Here is an 8,098-nt window from a genome sequence, read left to right as displayed (position 1 = left end):
GTTATATACTGAACACATCCATGAAGATGTCAGGTAAATAAAAACATTTTCAGTATAACACAGACCAATGTGGCAATTACTGATTGTTGCATTTAATTATCTCCTGATAGTAAAGGGAAATGTTCATCTTCATCTGATATTCTATGTATAGTTTGCTGAACTCAGCACAGTGTCATCCATTTACAGGTTTCCTCAGTTACTTTCTAAACATATTCCAATGAGGTGGGTGAAAAAAAGAGTCAAAACACATGTCAATTACAAAATGCTAGGGAACTGATTTGATAGGCTGATCTTCCCTTGTATAATTCATTTAGTGGATGCATTTTAGACTTGATTCATTCTCCCATATTAAGGTTCTTTATTCCTGATCCTGAAGAGTTACAATACAGGATTGCTATTTAGTAATAGAAACCAGTGGCTGATTCTTCTCTAAAGATAACTGCTTTGTGGTATTGAAAGGCTCCAGCCTCTGCTTGCTGCTCTTGTAATGACTCTCCCAACCATTAGCTGGCACTAGGGGTTACACAGACTAGTCGAGTAGTCGAGTGATCGATTACTTTTACCACTAGTCGGCGCTGTCGGAAACAATCGACTACTCGAGCGTGCATTAACCATAATGCATGCACAGTTTGCCTAGAACGCAAATTGTAGGATTACAATATTGCGTGTAGCTGATACTTTCTATCACTTTCTCTATGTTACATGTAAAATTAAAATATCTAATTTAATAATTAGGGGTGTGCCTGAAGCCGAATGGCACGGATAATGGCTTCAAAAACGGATAACGGATAAGGAATAATTCTGCCTGAATATTCGGCTGAAGCTGGCACAGTCTGGTGTTTGCTAGATAAGAGGTGAGTCAGGGGATCAGCGCGATATTATACACAGAACTCTAAAGTCACGCAAAAATGAGTGTGAAGTGAATGAATTTAAACTTTATGAACGAAAAGAGCGCATATAAAACACCGCATTAGTGTTGCCTCTCCGTGCATCTCTCAGAAATCAGAGCTTGGTGAGAGTAATATCACCTATAATAATACATCATACATGGTCTATTATTTGTATATATTTAAAAGGCAATGATTTAAACCGTAGGCTACGAAATGATATACATGAATGAATGGAACAAGCACAGCGCGCTCACCAATCAAACAGCCGCGGTGCGTGCCTCAGTTTCTCCAAAACCAAACCAGTTCTCTCTCTTAAAAGTAGGCTAATAATCAACTTAGATGCAGATAGATTTTCTATGTTTGCTTTTTTATATTTTGCTGGTTTGCGTGGCACACGCACATTTCTTTAGTAAGTTCAAAAAGACTCGCTTAGAGAATTCTGCGTAATGAAAATGTGCGCCTTGAATTCATTCAGTCGTGTTCAAATGATCACTAAACGTTTGTCATGACGTCTCTGCTTATATGGTTAATTTATTTTTAGAAATTAATAATTATTTTACTTCAAGGCAGCATATTTGTTCAGTGATAACTATGGGAAAAAAATATAGTCATAACAGTCTTATCAAGTAACTGTACCACACCTGTTTTTATCCGAAAACAGTTACTAATAATTTTGTGACTGTTACAGATACAAATACTGGTTACATGAAAATTTAAATATATGTCATTATTATAAAGTTTTGACAGTTAACGTATGTTATGTAAGTGTTGCATTAGGCTAGTAATTAATTAGTTAATAACCGTTTATTGATAAAAACTATTTCATGTCTATTCATTTACAGTAGCATGAACCACGAGTAGTCGAGTAACTCGAGTATTTTTAAATAAGTAATCGACTAGCAGAAATCAGTAGTCGTGCAACCCCTAGCTGGCACTGACACCCATGAGGTGTAATGACTCTATTTTATCTATTTCTAGCCACTGTAGGCCCTGTCCCAAATGGCACACTCCGGACTTGTGGACTTCCTCAGAGTCCACACTTTGGTGATGTCATGTAGTGCAGACCTATAGGGCCCTTGGCGCAAGTCCACGAGGGCGCATTGAGAGGTATTTTTGGGACAGACTCGATCATCACGCCAGAAATAACGGTCTGGTTGTTTTTTAACAGGAGCTGCAGCTTCGGGGAATATGCTGTCTATGTTCCATTTGAACTAAGATTACAATTTTAACACATAATAAACATGTGCGTGAGTTTCAGATGAATTTACAGGTTTAAATATAAATACTAGGTTTACATATGACTCAGTAAAGCCCTACATTCGGTTCTATTTATTTAATGAATCATAGTTCGATCGTATTATTCAACGCGCTATTATTATGTTTGAGATATCAACCACTGGTCGATGACCATAATGTTTGTATAAACTGTAGGTAACAACTGGTAAAATGTACACCTAGGTCATAAAAACCGTAATGATACCTACACTTAAATATTTTCTTCTCAGCCATGTCATCAATTGCTCTTGAGTGAAATCTCCTCCCATCTGTTGTCTGATTGGCATTTCGCAAGGATTCCAGGGTAGTTAAAGTGTACGGAGCCTGCGTCTATGCGGGCTTCGTGGAAGACCGCTTAAAGGGTACAAAGGGGGCGCTGCTGAGATCTATTCAGAGTGTTAAAATGCTGTCTGGGACAGCCTACGGACTCGTAGACTCGGCGAGCATGCGCAATTTAAGTCCACGAGACCGAAAGTCCACATGAAGTGCGCCATTTGGGACAGGGCCATAGAGCTCTTTGGGTTACCACTCATTAGGACTTGATTTCTCCCACCTGCTGGTCATTATCTTGTTTGTGTTCTGATTATTTAAGCGTGCCTCTTCCTTTGAATTGTTTTCAATCTTGAGCCTACTTAGCATGTGTAACCCTTGCCAAGAAAGCCAAGTTAGTTGAGTAGAAGAAGCCCCACCTGCCTCCAAAATTGACTGTATCCTAGCTGCTCTGTTTGGCCAAGCCTCCACCATTCACAGACATGAGCAGATCCTAACTGAGATCCATGTGAGCAAACTGAGTCTCGAGCCTCTCTCGTTTAAACCATCCCATCTGTTCCAGATGTGAGGCCCACACCTCCATTTCCTGGGCTTCTACCTGAGCCAAGACTGCCTGCACCAGAGAGGTATGATGGGAATCCTGAAAGATGTCGGGCTTTGTCACTCAGTGCACTCTAATATTTGGATTACAACCTAACAAAGGTTAGGTATTAATTACACCTTTTAGGTGTCCATAGCTTAGTGCTCCTGTAGCTCAAGTGTTAGAGCATTGCGTTAACAAGTGCAAGGTTGGGGGTTCGATTCCCCGGGAAGACATAATAGGTAAAAATTGATAGCCTGAATGCACTGTAAGTCGCTTTGGATAAAAGCGTCTGCTAAATGCATAAATTTTAATTTAATTTTAATTTAATTTAACAGTTTCCCAACAGAGAACAGTAAGTTTGCATACATCATCACTCTGTTCACTGGAAAAGCACTGGACTGTGCTACGGCTCTGTGGGAACAGCATTCCCCACTTACCTACAATTGTGACCTATTTGTTGCAGAGATGAGAGGGTCTTTCATCACCCTGCTAGTGAGGGAGAGGTTGACCACAGGCTGCTTCAGATCTCTCAAGGGACAAGGAGTGTAGCAGAATTTGCTATTGAGTTCTGCACATTAGCCACAGAGAGCGGTTGGGACCAACGAGCCCGGAGAGCGACTTTCCACCATGCCCTGTCCCCTGAACTCAAGGATGAACTGGCCTTCCAGGATCCGGCTCCTGACCTAGAGTCCCTTATTGACATTGCCACCAGGGTGGACAACTGCATTTGAGAGTGCAAACAGGAACACTGTGGGGAGGTCTGACTGACCGAGTCCCAAGTTTCTAGCAGCACCCTTGATCCATCTCCACTCCCCAGGAATTTCGAGGAACCAATGCAGCTGGGAAGGGCCAGACTGTCACAATCTGAGAGGGAATGATGCATAAGGAAGAAGTGTTGTTTGTACTGTGGTAAGCCAGACCACTTCAAGTCCAACTGCCCTGAGCTGACAGGAAAAGACAACTCTCGTCCGAGAAGAGGGGGCTGGGACGAGAGTAATCACATTCCCCCAACCAACAGCTTCTGGGGTTTCACTGGACTGGGGTAACCAACATCACGAGTTTCTGGCCTTCCTAGATTCAGGGGCTGCTGGAAATTATGGATTTTATTTTAGCCAGACACCTGAGAATTCAGCCCATTTCTCTTCAAGAACCCCTAACCATAACTGCATTGGACGGGAAACCTCTGGGCTCTGGTCAGGTGAGACAGTGCACTACACCCCTCCATCTCCAAATTGGTTGTCATAAGGAGAAGATACAGTTTTTCTTGATCCATTCACCAGAGTTCCCCTTAATCCTTGGTTTCCCATTGTTATCCCTCCACAATCCACATATAGATTGGACAGCCAGGGCAGTGATTGCTTGGGGTACTGTGGTATTTTGGGTCTCTCTCTCTGTTATTTTTCTGAGTTGCTGGCGACATCTCCTGACTCACGACCAACCACTTCCAAGATGCTGCCCATCCCTCTCAAGCCACCAGCCCAATCCTCCAGAGTCCCAGTGATACCTCCTGAGCTGTCTCAAGTCCCTTCAGAATATGCAGACCTCTGAAGATTTCAGCAACTCACTTTCAGATAAACTCACATGTGCACACTACCCCCTGAAAAATGGTTCTTTGACTTGGAGAAAGTACACCCTTTTTAAGGTTTAATTTTAAACGGGACCTCATGTGAGAACATCTTGATGTTGAACCACCAGTTTTTTGGACATGGGTAGTTCAGCCAGTCATGTAATTCAGTAATTTATGGATACCTTGGAGTTTCGGAGGAGACAGGGCTGCATCTGTGCACTTTGCGAAGGTGCGAGGTGACCAGGCTTGGCCGAAAGGAAGCACCTGATGTTGGTATAGCTCGCATGCATCTATTCCATCTTTGGCATGTGCCCTTTAAGGCTAAATATTCTTCCACGATCAGCTCACTCTAGGGCAATATTTTCTTTCTTTTTCACCCACACTTCACATGCACTTAACAAACAAACATTTTCTTGAAGACAAAGAAGCTGATGGCATGCTTTCAAGCATCTATTTATAATCTTGGTGATGCATACAGCATGTCCACACAACATCACCAGCAACAAGAATCCATGACAGAAAATGAGAATGTATGAGAAAGCATTTGACACCAGCTCAAGAAAAAGCATTCCCATAGTGTCAACATCACAGTGTCAAAGTTTCTATTTAAATTTTTTTTTTGAGTACTTAAATAGTTCACATTTGGCTTACATAATTCAATTTTGTTGATTACACATAATTACATTAATTAAAAGGAAAGAAATCAAGTTTAGAAAAGAAACACAATTTTGGTGTGTAGAACACAAATAATCTGATCGAGTAAAGCCGGGTTCCCATTTGTTCAGTGTATTCATACATAATCAATATATTGTTTAAACATCAGCCAAAATGTTACTTGATAATGATTAATATAAGATCGTATTACATATAGCGTAATATCACCATAAACAAGAGTTAAATAAGCTATAGTATAAAAGTAGAATTTTCACTTCAGATAAAACTAAAAACCTTTTAGTCAATGTTTATTTTTTGTTTATTAAGACTTATTTTTAAAATACCCATATTTTTTATGTATGTACCAATGAAAAAAAGCCACAAAAATGTGTAAAACATTCAATAGTTTTTGCATTGAGTAAAGCTTGCCAGTATGTGTTCTGCACATCAGTATTCAACTTTATGGTGTCAAGAGAAAATACTACTTTTTTTTAACATGTCTCTTTTAATTTATTATATTTATTTAATACAGGTGTTTCACTGTTTTCCCTGCTGAGGATCTGTTGGGAGCAAGTGGTGTAATGCTAAATTTCTCCAAATCTGTTTCCATGAAGAAACAAACTCATCTACATCATGGCCTGAGGGTGTGTACATTTCAACTATTCCTTTAAGGCATTGTAGACAGAACAGTATAACTTTAAAGCTGCTTTAAAAACAATTTGTATTGTGAAAAGAGCTACACAATTATATTTGACTTGACTTAATTTTTCACTCTTCTACCTTTTATCCCCTCAGGTTCAGGCTCTAAGCAGACAGGAAATCAAAGAGATGATGGTCATTTTGAGGGATTTGATTTTCATTTCCTTCAGTCTTTGTATCATGACTTAAGTCTATTTTGACTTTCTGACCTCAGCAGGAACTTGAATGACCCCTTCAGTATGTTGTCTTGTATTACAGTTCCTCCAAGAGATCTTTTCAAGTCATAATGCAAGCCACAATACTTTAAGTTAATGAATATATACAACTGTCTTTTAACCAAACCAACACAATTAAAATTCTTGAATAAAAAAGTATTGATAGTTGAAAGTTGAATGAAATAAAAATAAAAAGTAAAAGAAAAAATCTTATTCTGTGCATTGTACAGGTTGATTTGAATGAAACATAGTCAGGATAGCATTTGGGAAATAATTTGCATGAACGTTATTATCTTCAACAAGACTATGAAAGTGGAAAGAAGGCACAACAATGCTGGTAAAACATGGGCCGCCATGTTGATTTTTTGAGGTTTACATGAATAAACATGCATCATCCTTTTTTAAAACTTCTGGCTTGTATTCCAGAAAGCGGGTTTTGTTGGAAACCCAGAGTTTGTTAACCCCAGAAAAGGGAAACTAAGGGTTTTCGGTTCCAGTAAAAGACAAAACTAAACCTCGCCAAAAATTATCATAGTAGCTTAGTCTGTGAACCTAACCTGGTCTGGTAAAGGTTTTCTTTGGTAAACCCAGAGTTTCTTTCAGTCTCCTCTCCCTTTTAAAACGTAAGCAATGATAAAATACCTCATTCACTGATTCACGCTGCAAAAATTGGTTTTATTGCTGAGGTTTTTGCCTTATTTCAAATACAAATATCAAAAAATTCTTAAATCATAATGCATTTTCTATATAAGAAAAATATACACAATATTTAGTCTTGTTTCCTGGGGTAAACAAGTAATTTTAATTGCCAGCAGGGTAAGAAAAATAATCTTAATGAAAATGGAAACAAGATTATTTTTCTCACTGGACCACTTTCATTTTCATCATGCAGACATGGTAAATGTGACAACTGGCATGTCTTTTTATAAGGGATCCTGTAGATGAGGAGGCTGTATTAATTTGTGGGATTTCATTAGGGGCCAAGCTCCAAAGGTGGGTAGCCATCTATTGTATCCGTTGCTGTTATTATTATTCTTTATTATTCCATTTCTTCCGCTATGGCAGCCCATAGAACCGCTTGTGGGAAAGTTGTGAAATTTGGCACACTGATAGAGGACACTCTCAACATTAACCATAGCAAATTCGGAGTCTCTAACTCAAACTCTTTTGCGCCACCGATTGTCTAAAATTTCACTCATGTTTTTGCTAAAAACTTTTGAACCGTAAGGCATAGAAGGAAAATAATTTTTTCCTCTGAATCCTCGGCTCATGTCATGTCAAATGAATTTAAAAATCACAAGGTATAGTTTTTTCGCTATTTTAATTGTTCTAAAACCCTACTTTTTCGAACTTGTTCTAGATGGTTTGTCTGATTCTCACCAAAACTGTCTCAGATCATCTTCAGAACATGCTGACAAAAAGTTATGTAATTCAAGTTTGATTAGTCAAACAAATTTGACGAAAAGCATGCAAAAATGGACCTGAGCAACAGTTTGGCATATTGAGACCAAAGTTGGTGTGTGTTATAACAATCATGAACTGAGACTACATGCAGTGTTTTGGCGTAGTGGTCAGGAGACATTAAAAATGCATATTATGAATGGTTTGGGCAAAAATCACAAAACTGGTCTCTTTAGATTGGGTGCATCATGCTGAGTCGAATGATACCCAATTTTCCCATGTCAGCCATTTTGGGCATCGGACATTTTTAATTTTATAATAAAATGCTATATTTTATGAATGCATTGATGTATTGTTACGAAACTTGGTATGGGTCATCAGCACTATGCCCTGAAGGAGTTTGAGAAGTTTCAAGCCAGCGCCACCTAGTGGTAAAATCAAATATTCACATGTTTATAACTTTGGGTGTGGTCGACTTATTTTCATGGGAGTCACCTTTTTAGACTCTTGAATCCTTGTTGAGTCCAGCAATACCAAACATGCC

At 39.0% G+C, this 8,098-nt stretch overlaps 1 long non-coding RNA gene across 1 annotated transcript; it reads left to right on the top strand.

Moving 5' to 3' along the window:
• Nucleotides 1-2,771: 2,771 nt before the first annotated feature.
• Nucleotides 2,772-6,474, top strand: LOC122136061. Its single transcript, XR_006153890.1, has 3 exons — nucleotides 2,772-3,061; nucleotides 5,772-5,883; nucleotides 6,035-6,474. It is a non-coding gene; the product is annotated as an uncharacterized LOC122136061 (long non-coding RNA).
• The last annotated feature ends 1,624 nt before the right edge of the window (nucleotides 6,475-8,098 follow it).

This window comes from Cyprinus carpio, chromosome B1, assembly GCF_018340385.1.
Source record: "Cyprinus carpio isolate SPL01 chromosome B1, ASM1834038v1, whole genome shotgun sequence".
Taxonomy (NCBI): domain Eukaryota; kingdom Metazoa; phylum Chordata; class Actinopteri; order Cypriniformes; family Cyprinidae; genus Cyprinus; species Cyprinus carpio.
This window is presented reverse-complemented; position numbering and strand designations above follow the sequence as displayed.